General features: G+C 36.2%; 1 non-coding gene across 1 annotated transcript; it reads left to right on the top strand.

Annotated features, from left to right (window-relative positions):
* Nucleotides 1-1,575: 1,575 nt before the first annotated feature.
* Nucleotides 1,576-1,707, top strand: LOC116890528. Its single transcript, XR_004386709.1, has one exon. It is a non-coding gene; the product is annotated as a small nucleolar RNA SNORA17 (small nucleolar RNA).
* The last annotated feature ends 16,331 nt before the right edge of the window (nt 1,708-18,038 follow it).

Here is an 18,038-nt window from a genome sequence, read left to right as displayed (position 1 = left end):
GCCATGGGTCCCTTCATGTGTACTCTTTGGTTGGTGGTTTAGTCCCTGGAAGCTCTGGGGGTCTGTTGTTTGATATTGCTGTTCTTCTTATGGGATTGCAAACCACTTCCACTCCTTCAGTCCTTCCTTCTAATTAGATTTAAGACCTGCTTAACAGAGCACCTATTGGAAACATGGGCAGTGGCAATTACCCAGGGCTAGTAAAGTCGAGGACTTGAAGGAGAATCTACAACCACCACTTTACTGATCCAGTCTAATCCCTAACTACATTCAAATATTTGTCTTTATACATGAAGGTACATGTGAGCCTCAACCCTATCAACGACATTTCTCTTTGTAACACAGGAAGACCATTACAGAAACCCGTAAATGATCCAAATACAGAGTTGTGCATCCCAGTTCCAAATGAAACATCTGCAACAGCTTTACTTTTAATAATGACTGTCTGGAACCTATAAAGTTGGCAGTCTCCTAGAGTGGATCACTTCAGACCTTGCTACTTGATCTATTTCAGACACATGACCTCATAAGGTTTGCGTGATTTGGCAACATTATTTTTCTGGAGTCAGTGATACAATCTCAAATGTTTTCATCTCAGTTTGCTAACGATATGAATTCCTTATGGGCACTGTTAGATGGCCAATCATGCACTTATAAAATTTGGCCAATCAATGTCTGGTTTAACTTGAGGAAGCTCATGCCACATGCTATCGGGTTTAGAAGGTCAGGAAAAAGATACTGGATAGTCCAGAGACCTAAGATAAAACCAAATATGATCAGCTATTAAATAAATAAGTAAATAAATAAATAAATAAATATATATATATATATATATAAATAAATAAGTATCTACTGAAACAACCCATTTACCCCATGTGTATGTTGCTCTGCAAACCTTGGTGCCTGGAACTGTGACTAGGATTGGCAAGGGAAAGAAGAATGTACAGACACATTAACACATATACAGAAAAGCAGGGGATAAGTGGGGGACTGTGCTCCCAAATGAAATGACACCTACTATGGGCTGCAACTGCAATTGTGCGTGTTTATTTTGTACAGCACGTTGGAAGAGGTTGTCTAATTTCTATAGGAGATCTCTGAAGGTGAGAAATCTGAAGCTGAAAACTTCCGGGGAGAGAAAGAAGCAGCCTCTAGTTTGCATGAACACTGGTCACTGATTTGTATTCAGACCCCTAAGCAAAGCTTTCGAATCCCTGCAATCCTGGCCCATATGGGAAAATGGCTTTCCACTAATGTAGGCTCAAAATAATCATATACTCTTCTACAAACACTATATATTATAATATCTTTTCCCATGGTTATGGCATAAGAGAGAAGGAACAGGGCCCATTGTAAACTTATTATTTGTAGAAATAAAAGCTATATGAATTATGCTTTTGTATCTTGCTCGTTAGTGTTATTTAATAAAGAACTGTGCTCACTCAGCTGGTAATTATTTTATCCTCTCAGCTTGTTTTGGAGGTGAACTTTGTATATTTTATCAATATTTGTTTTGGTGATATTGCTTTACTTATTTAATGAGATATGAGAATCAAGAAGCTGTATGTCACTGCCCCTGCCCCTACAGGCATTTCAGATGCGACTGCTATATCACATATGGGCCAGTAGGTGGCAGAGAGGAGAGAGGCTACGTTTACATTCAGTGCTCTGCCTTTTGAACATCGGAATGCTTAGTAAGCTAAATTTCCCTAGTAGGTTGGGGGTGGGGACAAAAAACAAACAAACAAACAAAAACAAAACAACAAACAAACAAACAAACAAACAAAAAACCAGCATGAGACAACCATCAGTCTGGTGCCAGGGTTTGACCAGCTCTTACATTCTCACACCCTCAAGTAAGTTTACTAGCAACTCCTACAACCAGGGCAAGCTCTATTGAGCTGCTCATGTGAAGCACAGGGCCAGTTCTCTCAAGTCCTGTACAGCTAAGGGGGCAGGACCAGTTTTCCTGCTTTCACATCCCAGGGCCAGCTGTCCTGCCTGCCTGCCCTAGTGGAAAGGAATGAGGAATAGCGTCTGTACCTCACCAATACTGCCCACATTTATGACTTTGAATGGTTCCACCCCAACATGTACTTCATTGATTAACTGCTGGAGTTCTGAAGGGGATGGTTCAAAACATCCAAAACTACAGCATCTCCATGACACAGGCCAACATCAGGATATCTGAGAAGCTTCACAGTGAGATTTTGATAATTTTGATAAGAGTAGCAGAAGCCAAAGACTACCAGAACAATGAGTCATCAAAGTGAACATTCCCAAGCAAAGACGTGTGGTGAAAAAGATGTACTGTGGAACACACTGTGACACAGCTTCCATCATGAGATTTTCTTTCTGTTTTTCTTTCTTTGGTACTGGGGAGTTACAAGGATAGAGAACACTTATGAAGGGAAGGGAAGATGAGTAGAACTGGATCAATGATGTGAAAAGAATTAATAAGTTTAAAAATAGAGAAGTGGTATGTCTCTCTACTTACACCTCTTCAAGATTTTAACTCCAATTAGGAAATTGAGATGCTCTAAATAAATGCCATCGCCTCTGCTTGAGTCTCAGCATAAAATGGGCATCAACAGATGATGGGCTTTGAGCCTGAAATCAAGTAATGTATGACTTTCAATCAATGTAGAATGGAAATATATATATATATATATATATATATATATATATATATATATAGAGAGAGAGAGAGAGAGAGATGAATAATATAACAAGTAGAGGAAAATGGAAAGATTTTTCATTGTATCTAGCATTTCCGTCATTTCTGTCTTTGTGGGATTATTGTACATCTACAGCTTTCAAATTTTGGCCAATTGCCTTGCCTTAGTCAATGAAATATTGGCAGCCACTATAAAACTACAATCTGGACCCCATTTGTATTCTTGTATTGGCTTTCCTAGCTCCTACTTTTGCCACAAAAAGAACATGATGGTTCTTTAATGCTAGCTGTTCCAGAAGAATGAGAAGCACAAAGAACAGACCGAAATCCCACTTAGGAACTGGATATAACTGGATAAGACAAGTGGCTCCAGAAAGAGTCTGTGACTCATGGAAGTGTTAGCAAGAAACAAAGAAACAAATTCCTGATATTGAATGTCAATTTCGGGACAATTTGTTGCATAGGATTGTTGTGACCACAGCTAACTAAAAGAGCAAAAGTATTAGCTCTTATTATTAAACTATTTGATATATTTTGACATGCAAATAAGCAGGAGAAATTCTATCATAGTTTATGGTACTTACCACATAGGCTAGTGAGTTTTACAAATTACATAGGCACTACAGCTATAAGAGGAGTAGAACTCCAGATAGTATTGCAGAAGATTTGAAAAGAAAATATGTACATAGTAACCAACATGCTTATTTGAAGTTAGAAAAAATAATAAGCAGCATATTTAAGCTTTGGCATGAAAAAAATAAGTATTAACAATACAATGAAAAAAAATAAATGATGCCAAACTTCTTTTGAAAGATTTTTGATACACTTATATGGCCTTATTAATATTACCAATGTTTTTGGCACATTTCTTAAGAAATTATCATTTTGTCACTTAGGACAATTTCATAAATATAAGACAGATTGATATCTTTATTTTGAGCACAAAATCACGTCTCACTTCTTCAGTTGGACCAGGTACAGTTCAGGAAAACAGAAATTCGTGCTCTCTGATGTTTATAGCTCATCACCATTAGAGGTGAGAAAGTAGTTACTCAGTTCATTTTTATTATGAGTGTTCTAGACCTATTTTTTTTTGGCACCATGAGATATAGGAGTTTATACGCCCCTTTAAAAACTCAATTCATATGAAAAATCTGTCAACAAAGTCCAAAGTTTGGAAATTTAACAAACTTATTTGATAGTGTGGCAACAAGGGACCTACAGCATTGTATAATATATAAAGATATTTATTTTTGAATATTTGCAAGTGGATGAAATACCATTTGAAAAGCACTTGACAATATACCTAATTATAAGTACTTTATTTTATCATTTAGCACTTATTGGGAAATCAAGCTGGGTATTCAGAAGATAGAATATGATGCATAGTTTCTGTTCTGTTTTGAATATCCCACAGGTTAGTAGTAAAACAGAATTATGAATGATCAGCAGTGAGTGACTGGTTTTGAGGCAGCAGAAACTCTGTACCCATTTTGAATTATGAGCTGTGTTCATTCACTTTGGATTTAAGCAGGGGATACAAATTGGATGACCTCTAGTATACACTTGTGTCACTGCCTTACAATCTTACTTTTGATATACATTCTGTTGTTCCCATATTACTTTTCTCTGCTCTCTTTGGCCAGAAACTATTTTATCTGTTTTCTTTATGTCTTTGAATCTTATTTTTTCTCTCTCTCTTTTCCTTCTACTTCCTTTTCTTTCCTTTTTTCTTTCTTCCTTCTTCCCTATTATTTGAACCCAGATTTTTATGCATTCCAGATATGTACTCTAACATTGGTTGTTTTATGTTAAATACTATCCCAAGCTGAAATGGGTGCTACAGTATATAATGGATGTCCACTCTTTGGATCACTCCTCTATCTTTAATAATTTCATCAATTGACAGATAAGTGTCCTTGCCATTAATAGGAGGAGTCTGTCCTTGCTTTCTTTCTCCGGTTGAGTATATCCAGTGTTTTATCAGTAGAAGATAATGAAGATTAGACAACTATTTCAGCGTTTGAGTTCTAAATAGTCCCCCAGTTTATAGAGGTTGATATGTTTGTTGCGAGTATATTTTAGTTTGATTCTCCCACCCCTCCACTACTGCTTCCTTTGTTTTCCCCTAGGTGTTCTCACTTGAGTTTCCCACTTAACTCTCCGGATATAAATATCTGAGTATCTGTGTCTTGGGAGATATGAACTTAGACAACTGTCAAAGAAAGCTGCTAATTTTTCAATTTTGATTTGTGGTGGGCAGACTCTCTGCTAGCTTTAGACAGAATTGGTATCACCTGGTGATTGGAATTTTAAAGAAAGTGTTGAAACTGTTACTACCATTGACGTTTTATGAGATACCACTGGAAGAAACTCCCTCATGTGTGCAGTATCCTTGGTGTTTGAGTGGTTCAGAAAAGGCAGAAATTAAAGAATTTAATATCTTTAATTGGAAGCACTAAAGCATTAAAGGAAGTACTAATGGGACTCTCATCTCCTATGGCTGGAGGGCAGAGACAGCTTCAGTTTGGTCCAGAGACTTAATTAGAAGACAAGAGCTTCAGAGAAAGCTGGAGAGGGAGTAATTCTGAGTCGAGCAATTCTGCTCTGCCAGAGTAAAAAGCCCTGGTTGGGGAGGAATAAAAGGGTGAGTGCCTGAAGAGAAAGAGTAGGGTTAATATACATGGAGGAAAGTGGTATCCAGGTTATTCTGTGCTATTGGTAGCTACGATACACATCTTACTCCTTGCAAAAGGCTAATCTTGTTTGACAATACGTAATTTTTTTTTGCCATTGAAACTAACAAGGTCCTTATTCTAGGATCGATTTATAAGTCCTTACCTAGCCACAATGTGAATACATGCAACAAGAGCTGCCTAAGGAAGTAAGTACCACACTTACCAGAAAGGAGAAGGGTTCCTTTACTAGTAGTCTTAGAAGCTTGTAGACTGATTTATCCATGGGATGATGTCCTAAGAGTATTCATAGATCAGGGAGTTGTGGGCAGCGCACCACGTTGCCCCCAGGGAACTGTTAAAATTGGCTGGCATCTCCAGCGAGAGCTTGAAAATGTGAAGGCTCGTGTTATGTAAAGTAGAAATAGCAGCTCAGCTCTGGCAGATGGTACATGAAAGTAAACATGTTTAAGTAAATATTCTGTGAAAAGCTGAAAGATCCTCCAGTTAATTACATTCTGTAAGGCAGAACAAAGGGCACTTCATTTGTCAAATTGCAAAGGATTGCACTGCTTAGGAGGGCCAGCGTCCTTGAAAATCTCAGAATGATTGTATTCTACAAGCAAGAGATGGTAGCAGGCTTCTCCTGAACTCAAATCCATCATGGTTTGGCTAAATCTTGGAAATTGCAGTAATTCATCTTGATTGAAGTTGACAGGCATACTAGGTTTCCCTTCCTTACCAGAAGAGTCTCAGTCTCTACAAATTTCCATGGGCTTATGAAGTGTGAGGTCCCTATTCACCACTAAGTATCCTATTCAGTATCCTATTTTACCACTAAGTTTGTGGCTGACATTATAACTGTATGTTCTGTATAGCATATAATCATGTACCACCGAGACAGTTTTAATTAATAGAGAACCTTTAAAATTTATAATTTTTGGTATATGTATGTGATATTTGTGTGTCACCATAGCTATGTACATGGCATGGTAGATGTGTAGAGGTCAGAGAATAACTTTTAGGTTTATTACTCTTTTTCACTGCAGGCTCTAACGAAGAAGCTAAAATCTTCAGGCTTCTTGGACAAGCACTTTTCCCTGCTGACACAATTAATTAGGTCTTCCTAGGGATTTTTAAGTGCCATTTTTATTGCACATCAAGTTCAGCCTCTTAGAAATTCTGCTCTGAAAACCCACGTATCATAGTGTAGAATACAATTCCTGTTGGTGGTGCTATGCCCTACTTAGATGAAATATCTCTGGGGACAATCAAAGTCAAATGAGCAGCCCGACTTATATCACAAAGTATTTATACCTTACTTAATTATTCAGACTTCTCCAGGTTAAAAAAAACGAAAAATAAATAGATGCCTATGAGGTGGGCAAGAGGTTTATGGTTGCTTCAGATTGTCAGAGCCTTCATGGTCTTTGAATGGCAACTGGACCAGTTAATCCTACAACTTCTCTTGCTTGGCTATTTCACCCAAGTTCTCCGTCGGTTCAGTATCTTTATGGGAGCTTTTCTATACATCCTTCTAACTACAAACTGTCATATCAGGGTCTGTTTCTTTGTAAACCAACTCTAGCACAAGTTTTCCTAACTTTTACACCACTGTGAGCCTAGTGTTAGTTCCTTAGCTTGTTCCTCAGGAAGATAATCTATTGATATTTACTTTCTTTTTAATATTTTTATTCTTTGAGATTATGATATAATTTCCTGTTCACTTCCCTCACTCTTATCTTTTGCATGAATTTTCCTTGCTTTCTCTCAAATTCACAACCTCGTTTCCTTTACTGTTGTCACACAGACACACATGCCTATTCCTAAATATATAAATACAACAATAAATAAATAAGTAAATAAATAAGTAAATAAATCTACACAGGCAAAATGTGTGTGTGTGTGTGTGTGTGTGTGTGTGTGTGTGTGTGTGTGTGTGTGTGTGTGTGTGTGAAATCTCAGAGCTGACCATTTAGTTTTCAATAACCAGTTGGGAACTGTCTAGGTTAGGGTCACTATTGCTGTGTTGAAACAAAATGAAGAAAAGCAACTTTGGAGGGGAAGGAATTATTTGGCTTACATATCCTCAATCCCAGCCCATTGAAGAAAGCCAAGGCAGAAATGCAAAACTGGACAAGAACCTGGAATCAGGAGCTGATGCATGGAAGAGTATGACTTACTGGCGTTTTCCTCATTATTGACTTAGCCTACTTTCTTACAGAACGCAGGACCACCAGCTCACTCATGGTCCCACCCACAATAGGCTGAGTCCTCCCACATCAGTCACTAATTAAAAAATGACCTGCAGGCTTGCCGATAGCCTGCTTATATGAAAGTAATTTCTGAATTAAAATTCTTTCCTCCCAAATGGTTCTAACTTTCGGCAAGTGGACAGAAAACTATTCATCACAGATATCTTTCCCTGGCAAAGACCATTTATCTATTCTTCACAGTCACCTACTCATGTTTCATCTATAATCTTATTTCAAGAAGCAGCATTTTCCTTTTTATCTTATAATCACAGAGACACACAGAAGTAGATCTTTTATAAACTTTTATAAGCAAAGTGCAGCACAGCATGAACATAAGGTCAGATAACTTTAAGATGGGATATAAAGATATTAAAAGCTAAGCCTGTGTTTAATTTTTATTGGTAAACTTTTGCTGTAATTCTAACCAGTGTTACTACCATCAAATTACCTGTTATGTCTAATGTAACCCTCTTTTGAGTATCTTGAAGCATAGTCTTGGAAAGCTATTAGCTACAATGAAAGTACTTTTTACTGAGAATGCAAGAAATAAACTGTGGATAAAGAACAATGATTCTAATCCTTAAAGAAAACCCTATATTCAAAAATCTCTACTTATTTGAAATAAAAATAAATATTGATGTTCTCAGAAACTTAATTTACAAAACCAAGCTGCAGTGGGAAGAATTGATGCCCAGTGAACCATAGACTGCATCATAGCATCTATGTAAACACTTTCATGTAGAGGGCATTCAGATACATAAACATATCATTAATATTCAGTTTTCCAATGTAACTGAAATTGAATAACATGCAAAACTCATCATACCAAAATGTATTGTGTATTGGAAAATAATCAATGGAGAATTGGGTTACCCAACTTATTCTATGAAAACATGGAGTCCATCATTTCTGGAAAATGGTTTCACCTTAGTGTGTCAGTCTACTGAACCTACCCTCTATTCCAGTGTGGAAGCAGTGGATTTATTCCACATACAAAGGATGCTTTTAGATGTATTTGATGCTCTCATCGTTGACTTTTACTAATTACTCTTAATGACTCAGTTGTCCACACATTCCTGCTCACTGAACTCTGATACACGACTACTTCTCCCCAGTTTTTTTCCGTTTTACTCTTCATTTTTAAGACAAGAAGTCTCATCTTCTGACTGTTCTTTGTCTTCCACCTCATCATCATGAATTCGGGTTCCTTTATTTTTATTGTTATTAATGTCCCCCAGGGTAACACTTCTAGCTTGGTTCATTGTCATTGTAAAGTTGATATTTTTATGTGATCTGTATATTCATACAACTTATCTTAGTTTTGTATATTCTGTCTTTATAGTGGAAGGAAAGCAAATTTGAATTTCTGGCAATTAGTGGCAAAACTAATAAAAAGTTTACTAAATGGCATTTGTGAGTTCACCAATAATATAGCACGTAGTTGCACATAGATATATTGTTCTTTGCTACATGAATCAGTATCTCAGCACACACTACAGGTGACATATATAATGCAGCAGTGATGAATGAAGAGAAAAAAAAATCAAAATGGGAGAAAATTTGTTCATTGATCCAGACCTCTTTACCCTTCGCATCCAATTGTGTATGTAATTTGGAGTAATGTAAACGTGGACTAGGCTGGCCTCAAACTCAGAGATTTGCCTGCATCTGCCTTCTGCGTGCTGGAACTAAAGGCATATGCCACCACCACCCAGAAAAATATGTTATCAGTTTCAAGGTATGTTAAGTATTGTCCAGACTTTTATTTAGTATTTTTTATTAGATATATTTCTTTACTTACATTTCAAATGTTATTCCCTTTCCCGGTTTCCTGTCCATAAGCCCCCATCCCCTATCCCTCCCCAATATGGGTATTCCCCTATCCATTCCCCTTACTGACCCACCATATTCCCCTACACTGGAGGTCCCACCTTGGAAGGACCAAGGGCTTCCTCTTCCACTGATGTCCCAACAAGGCTATTCTCTGCTACCTATGCAGTTGGAGCCCTAGGTCACTCCATGTATAGTCTTTTGGTAGTGGTTTAGTCCCCGGAAGCTTTGGTTGGTTGGCACTGTTGTTTATTAACATATCTGGCATTTTGACAGATGAGGTAGATGTGCTAAATAACACAAGGTGAAATATTACCACAATCTTTCATTTCATATCTGGAATAGAGAGGTGACAAAAATTAACAGAGGCCAAAAACTACTAAAAGAATAAGTTTGGAAAATTTATTAATCGCTGGCATCAACATCTGCCCTGAGAGCATCTGCCAAAGGTCTGAAGGTTTTAGATTTTAATAGGTCTTTTGAGAGGTAGACTTGGCAATGTCCAAAGTTGGTTCAACATGGGGAGTCAGAAAAGGTTTCCCACATGAAGTTGTTATTCTGAGAGATAATGAATTTGGTGAAAAGGTGAACTAGAAAAAGCAGCCTCTATACAGACTGTCACAACATGGAAGCTTCCCATCACAGCCTTTGCTCTGAAAAGAAGTAGGAAAATATCTCCAGTGCAATTACTTTATGAAAAACTGACACATAACTTTCTGTTCAGAATTTACAATGTCTATATGACCCCTAGACATTTGACATGTCCCATGTTAGTTGTATTCTAGGCATTTTATGGAAGCAAATATAAAAAGCCTCTGGGGAAAAATACTTTAAACATAAGTCTCTCAGGATTCCTATGAGTAGGTTTCTAAAAAAAAATCATAAGTTGCTTTCAACTTTCAGCTACAATGAAATAATTGGTCTTGGAATTATTTTAAGCCCCAAACAACCATAAACCTGATGATGTCAAATCTTTTTATATTTGAGTGAACATGTGAGCTTTTCATTTTGTAAAATGAAATTTGAACAAGATGTATTTGACTTGAGTTGCTTTGCAATGGTAGTATTATATATAAGTAGCGAATATGAGGAATGACATAATAAGATATTGAATAACAATCTTTTATCCTATTGGACAAGAAGCTCCTTATAAATACAGAATTTCTCAATAAATAAAAATAAATAATATATATGAATAAAAGTACGAGATAATAAATGTCAAATTAAGGCATAAATAGAATGGGCATGGTTTCAGAAAAATTATTTGCGCTTTGGAAACTGACATTTGCAGGCTTCACTAACTGAAAATTAAAAATAATATATTTTATTATGTTTCCACTAGTGACTTAACCCAGGAATCTGATTGCTTGGGTATTGTCTGTCTATCTGCACATGTCTGAGATTACTGTGGAGATTAGAAGTGGAGAAATATCTGTAGTCTTTCTATTGCTTTACCTCAGAAGGAATACTTGTGGCAACATATGACATTTGATTTTTCAAATCTAGTAATAGAGTTCTTAATTTTATGGAAGACTGAGAAGTATGGCAGTAGACATTGAATAGTTGTGTAGCATGAGTGTATTTTTCCCATATTTTTATTTAATAAAACTTAACTGAGTTAAAAAGGAATGATTGAAGAAATGATGGTAGACTCATATTCACCATGGACCAATGCTTGATATTTGATGTTACCAAGCAAAAGCCCATCCCATGTGACTGGTGTATTCAGGTAATTAGATATTACTCTTTGTTTTCTCAAAGTTAGTTTCTGTGTTATTCAACCTTATCTTTTCTTAGTTTGTATATTTTAATCCCTTTCCACTATACAAGTGTATAATGATACTGACATTTTTCATCAATAGTTAACTGTTTTTAAAGACCTGCTCTGCATGAGTCATCTGCTTTAATGATCTTCACTTTTATCCTTCTTCATTCAAAGCCCATTATGGAATGCAATAACACAGAAGCCAAACAGCATAAGAGCTTCTTTGATGACTGCATTCATAAGATAAAATTGACTCTATCATTTCATCCTTCAGGTTTCAGATCAGTTTAAAAGGAGACTTTGAAACTTGGCTTCTTAAAGTCTTCAGACATAAACCAATTTGCATCTCTAGACAGAAAGTAATTGAAACATTTCTTCTTTTAATAATTAATTTTTAAGTGAAACCAAGACTATTTCTTAAGGAGAAATAAAAGAACTTTTATAAGAAGAGCAGAAAGCAGGTAAGAATTGTGCATGACATCAAATGAAAGATACTGATTGAGCTGGCAAACTCAGAATGAAAGCCTGTATAGCTCAACTAGGAGCAAAGTTGAATTTGGTTTATTTACAGGTCTAAAGTCTTGAATTTTTGCAATTCCTTTATGCTAATAGTAACTACTTTTAAGATTTCAAGATGTATATTATTATTTTCCCCTAAAATATAAAAACTAACTAATTAAAATTAGTTGCTTTCAAGCATAGTTATATAGCTATAATTTGGAAATGGTTCATCTCCTAGGGTTTCACTGTTGGAGACCTGGTCCTTAGCATGAATGTGAGCTCTGTAGGACTTTAAAAAGTCCTTTGGCCATTGACAGTCCATCTGTGGAAAGAAGTAATGTAATTTTCACAAGTCATTAGTCTCTGTGTGGATTGCTCTGACCCTATGTGATCTCCCACATGTGTGCTGCTGCCATAGCAACAGCATCTGTCATGAGGTTCTTATCAGAGCCAAGTTCACATCAATATCAGATATTTACCTTTCTAAAACTGTAAGCTATACAGTTATACCTTTTCCTCTGAAAAGGAGCCAGAGTCATGTATAATAATTACCTTGGGAAATTAATTTTCAATATCTTCAATATTTTAATCTGTTAGATTGAAACCATGCAATCACTCATCACAGTTTTTAAAATCAAGAAGATGACACATGTAAAATATATATTATGTTCTTAGTGCTGACCTCATCATGACTTTTGACTTGAAAGCTTAAATTAAACTTTATGGTGATGAACTATATTATTAATAGATTTAAAATTCCATATATTCAGATTTAATAGGAGCTTGTAATAATACTTAAGAAAAGTGATTTTCCTGTTTTGGCAAATGATTTTTAGAAAAATATTAATTAAAAAGAGCAAATATATATTTGCATCCTTTTTCTAACAAAAACAAAAGAGTGAATGATAATAAAGGGAAGAAAACACATTATTATATAAATGGATAATCTTCATGTAACTTACCCTTAAGGGAAAATAAATAAAACCAAAGAACAAGTATGACCTTAGAAAGATGGATATATTTCTAGAATGGGTGTACCAGTTTGCAACTCCACCAACAATGGAAGAGTGTTCCTCTTTCTCCATTTCCTCACCAGCATGGGCTGTCACTTGAATTTCTCATCTTAGATATTCTGGTTGGTATAAAGTGGAATCTCAGGATCATTTTGATTTTCATTCCACTGATGAATAAGGTCATTGAACATTTTGTAAAGAGCTTCTCGGCCATTTGAGATTCCTCTGTTGAAAATTCTGTTTATTTCTATACACCATTTTTTAATTGCATTACTTGGATTTTTGGAGTCTAACTTATAGAGTTCTTTATATATTTTGGATATTATCCCTCTATTGAATGAAGGGTTAGTGAAGATCTCTTCTCAATATTTAGGTTGCCGTTTTGTTCTTTGGCAATGTCCTTTGCCTTACAGAAGCTTTTCAGTTTCATGAGGTCTCATTTATCAATTGTTGATCTTAGAGCCTGAGCCATTGGTTTTTTTTTTGTTGTTGTTGTTGTTTTTTTTTTTTCTTTTTTTGTTTTTTTTCTGTTCAGGAAAAATTTCCCTGTGGCAATGTTCTCACTTTCTCCTCCATTGGATTTAGTGTTCCTAATTTTATGTTGAGGTCCTTGATCCACTTGCACTTGAGTTTTGTGCAGAGTGATAAATATGGATCAATTTGCATTCTTCTGCATGCAGACTGCCAGTTAGATCAGCACCTTTGTTGAAAATGTTTTCTTTTAACCACTGTAATTTTGGCTTCTTTATCCATAGATATTTGGGGTTATTTTTGTCTTTGATTCTATTTCATTGGTCAACTTGTCTATCTCTGTACTAATACCACATGGTTTTTATCAGTATTGTTCTGTAGTACACCTTGAGGTCAGGAATGGTGATGCCCCCAGAAGTTCTTTTATTGTTCAGAATTGTTTTAGCTAACCTGGGATTTTTTGTTTTTCATGTGACGTTGAGAATTGCTCTTTCAATATCTGTGAAGAATCGTGCTGGAATTTTGATGGGCATTGCATTGAATATGTTGATTGCTTTTGGTAAGATAGCCATTTTCACTAGGTTAATCCTACCAATAAATGGAGGACCCAACTTGGGATCCATCCCGTGGGCAGGCACCAAACCCTGACACAATTACTGATATGCTTGTAGACAGGAGTCTAGCATGGCTATCCTTTGAGAAGCTCTATCAGCAGCTTACTGAGACAGGTAAAGATAGTCACAGCCAAACATTGGACTGAGGTTGGGGAACCCTATATGAAAGAGTTAGGGGAAGGATCAAAGGAACTGAAGTGGTTGGCAACACCACAGGACAACCAATATTGTTACCTAGCTCCCAGAGACTAAGCCAGCAATCAAAGAGCATACATGGGCTAGTCCAAGGCCACAGGCACATATGGAGCATTTGGCCTCAGTGAGAGTTTGTCCTGATCCTATAGAGACTTGATGCCCCAGGGATGGGGGATGCCTTGTGGGGGGCACTCTCTCGGAAGCAAAGGGAATAGGGAAGGGTGAAGAACTCTGTGGGGTGTACAGGGGTCAATATTTGGGATGGAAATAATAATTAATTTATAGAAAATAAAATAAAATAGAAATATGGATATAAAAGCCAAGCCAACCAGGCTTTTCTGTACTTATATTTCAGTAGCATAACTAAGATTATTCACATACTATACAGCATTATTAAATAAATTTAATTCCTAGTATGATACTTTGCTTTGTTTTTTTATTTCCTTAAGATATCTTCAGTTTACTAATACAGGCTTATATTTTGTTAATATCTTGAAAATGAATTTCTTGAAGGGATAGAGTGATGCAAAGGTAGTGATAAACATTTACTTATGGGAGATTTATATCATGAGCTCATTACTTAAAGTGCTGTAGTTTATAGATGCATGATATTTTCTTATATGGGTAAAAAAATTATAAGCATGAATGTAGTCCAGCTTACATTTGCAGAATTCAGTGGAGATGCCCTGTCTTTTAGTCACCTCCTGGAGGCCAGGGGAATATAAAGGTACAGAACCCTGTATTGGCAAAAGAAAGTGCTGTACCTCTTTGGTTACTGAAAAAAGTCAGGGCTAGTCACAGACATGGAATTGTTTAAACTTGTCAGGTCAAAGGGCAGACTAAAAGTCATGAAAAGGCTTGAGAAAACCTGTAGGAAGGAAGGAGGGCTTAAAACAATATGGATAGGAAAGAGACATGAGAGAGTTTTGGGATGAGAGAGTAAGAACATATAATATACAGGTATGAGTTTCAAAAACAAACACAGTTTTTAAAAAAATCAAGGAAAGAAAACTGAAATATTTGTTACTTAATATCTAAGAGCTGTTAAACTACTACAAACTAATAAAGTAAAAAATAGAAGTTTATTATATTGCTCTTTTAGAAATTAGAATTACAAAGTTTAAACTGTTGACTGGGTGATGATACTTCCGGAGTTCCTAGATTAAGACATAATGGAGATTTTATTTTAAGTTCTTGCACTTGTAGGCCTTCCTTGCTTCATGGAATGCTTGCATCTTTTCATATGATCTATCCAGTGTATTTCAGTCTCATTGTATGACTTAAAATAATATCTATCTTATCTGTACTTATTACTAGTACATTTCAAACTACTATATACCATAGTTATCTGTCTAATTACATGTGGTCAGAATATGAACATTAATTTTCAAGGGAGACTCAGTCTATGATAGTATAGTTATATGTTTATACCTAGAGCCATAAAATGATAGAGTGTTAATTTAGAGTTAAAGTATATTTGTCAGTTTATAATACAACTCTCTTTCCATCTAAGGCTATTAATGTGAGAAAATTTGTATGAAGCCAGTTTCTTACAGACTGACCTCATAAATTAGATAGCTCCTAGCCAGCACCACACTCTACTAATTTGTGGCTCTCGAGGGCCTGTTTGTGTATATTTAAGATATTAACAATGTTCTTATTGGGAAACCTGACAGTATTGTTAAATAACGGCAACATAATCAATGCTACCAAATGTGATGGCATGAAACGGAGAGATCTGCGACCTCCTAAGTTTCTTCTTACATCACAGCACTCTGTGTTTTTGCCATGTCATGAGGCATGATCAGAAGGACGCATTAGTTATGAGACACTGAAGGGTATCATTTAGCCATCACTGTTTTTACTTGTACTACCAAGTCCAAGCTTGTCTTCTCAGAGGACAGGGGGCTGGGGATTTCCTTCAATGTCAGTTATCTCCTAGGCTTTTGATTTGTAATTCCCTTTTAGTCACATCTTCTGAGAATCCCTTCTTCCAGTGCTTCCTGATCTGTTATTTTTCAAAGACAAAACAAGACACCCCCAGTATTACCCTTGCAACAGTGTTTTATTAAATCTGTTAAGAAAGTCCCTGAAGCACTTTCTTTTTGCCAGGAACAAAAGACAATGAAATAGATTTACAGAGATTAGACATTTTGAATAAATAAATTGTCCTTTTGATGCAAGAACCTTTACTTCCTTTAACACATCATTGTTGTTTTGTCTATCATGGTGTCCCTGATTCCTCTGGCTTTTGTGCCTGGTGTGATGGAAAGCTTACTTGCAGACAGTAAGTCCTTCATGTGTGAAAAGAAATATTTGCCAGGTCTGCTCATGTTTGCCCTGGTTCCCTGCTGCTGACATGCACTATTGCTGCTCCTTTCTTTTCCCCTTTTTAAACACGACTAAATAAATATTTTACAGGATTTGCAAGTGGGTTGCATTTTATTTAGCATTTACCTTTGTTAATCTTTGCAAAAATTTAAAAATGCTTTAATTTTTTTCTTTCTTTTTCTTTTTTTTTTTTTTTGGTTCTTTTTTTTCAGAGCTGGGGACCGAACCCAGGGCCTTGGGCTTCCTAGGCAAGCGCTGTACCACTGAGCTAAATCCCCAACCCCTTCTTTATTTTTATGTATTTATCTTACATCGCATTACAGCCCCATCCCTCCTCTACTCCCAGTCCCACCTTCACACGTCCCTCCCCCCATTACCCACTCCCCTTCTCCTCAGAGAAAAGGAAGCCCCCTTGAGTACCACCCTACCCTGGGACACTGAGTTGACATAGTCTTAAGCACACCCTGTACCATGGAGGACCAACTAGATAGTCTAGTTAGGGGAAGGCAATTCAGTGTCAGGCAAATGAGTTAGAGACAGCTTCTACATTAATTGTTAGGGGACTTCAGAGTCTTGACGTTTGTTTCATACAGGGCTTTCACTAGCTGGGTTAGAGTTAGTTACACCAAGACATTTTATATAATTTGTACCACTTGTGAAGTGTATTGTCTTTCTACATACTTTCTCATCTCCTTTATTGTTTGCACAAAGGAAGGCTACTGTTTTTTGATTTTTTTTTTTTTTGTTAATTTTGTATCCATCCACTTTGCTGAAGGTGTTAATCAGGTGTATGAGTTCTCCAATAGAATTTTTGGGGTTTCTGATGTATACTATCATATAATCTACAAATATAGATAGTTTGAGTTCTTTCTTTCAAATTTGTATCAGTTTGATCTTCTTTAGTTGTCTTTTTGCTCTGCCCAATGACTATATTGAATAGACATGGACAAGGTGGTCAGCCTTGTTTTGTCCCTGATTTTAGTAGAGTTGCATTAAGTTTCTCTTCATATAATTTGATGTTGGTTATTGGCTCACTGTGTGTTGGTTTCAGTAGGTTGAAGTATGACCTTGTATCTGTGACCTCTCCAAGACTTAACATGAAGAGTTGTCTGATTTTGTCAAGTATATTTCCAGCACCTAACGAGATGATCATGATCATTTTTTTTTCTTTTCAGTTTGCTTTCTTGGTGGATTATACTGATGTATTACATATATTGAACCATCCCTGCATCCCGTGGATCAAGCCCTCTTAATCATGGGGGATGATCCTTTTGTTGTATTGATGCATTCAGTTTGTGAACATTTTATTGAGAATTTTTTCATCATGGTTCATAAGGGAAAATGCTCTGAAATTATCTTTTTTTGTGTGTGAGTCTTTGTGTGGTTAAAATATCAGGGCGACTGAAGACTCAGAATGAGTTTGTCAGTGTTCCTTCTGGTTCTATTTAATGGAACAGTTTGAGGAGTATTGATATTAGCTCTTCTTTGAAAGTCTGGTAGAATTCTGTACTAAAATATTCTGGCCCTTGGTTGTTTTTATGTTGGGAGACTTAATGATTGTCTCTATTTCTTTTTCTTTTTCTGTTTTTGTTTCTTTCTTTTTTGGCAATTTTTTATTAGATACATTTCTTTATTTACATTTCCAATATTATTCCCGTTCCTGGTTTCCTGTCCATAAGCTTCCTATCCCCTCCTCCTCCCCCATATGGGT

This window comes from Rattus rattus, chromosome 1, assembly GCF_011064425.1.
Source record: "Rattus rattus isolate New Zealand chromosome 1, Rrattus_CSIRO_v1, whole genome shotgun sequence".
Classification (NCBI taxonomy): domain Eukaryota; kingdom Metazoa; phylum Chordata; class Mammalia; order Rodentia; family Muridae; genus Rattus; species Rattus rattus.
This window is presented reverse-complemented; position numbering and strand designations above follow the sequence as displayed.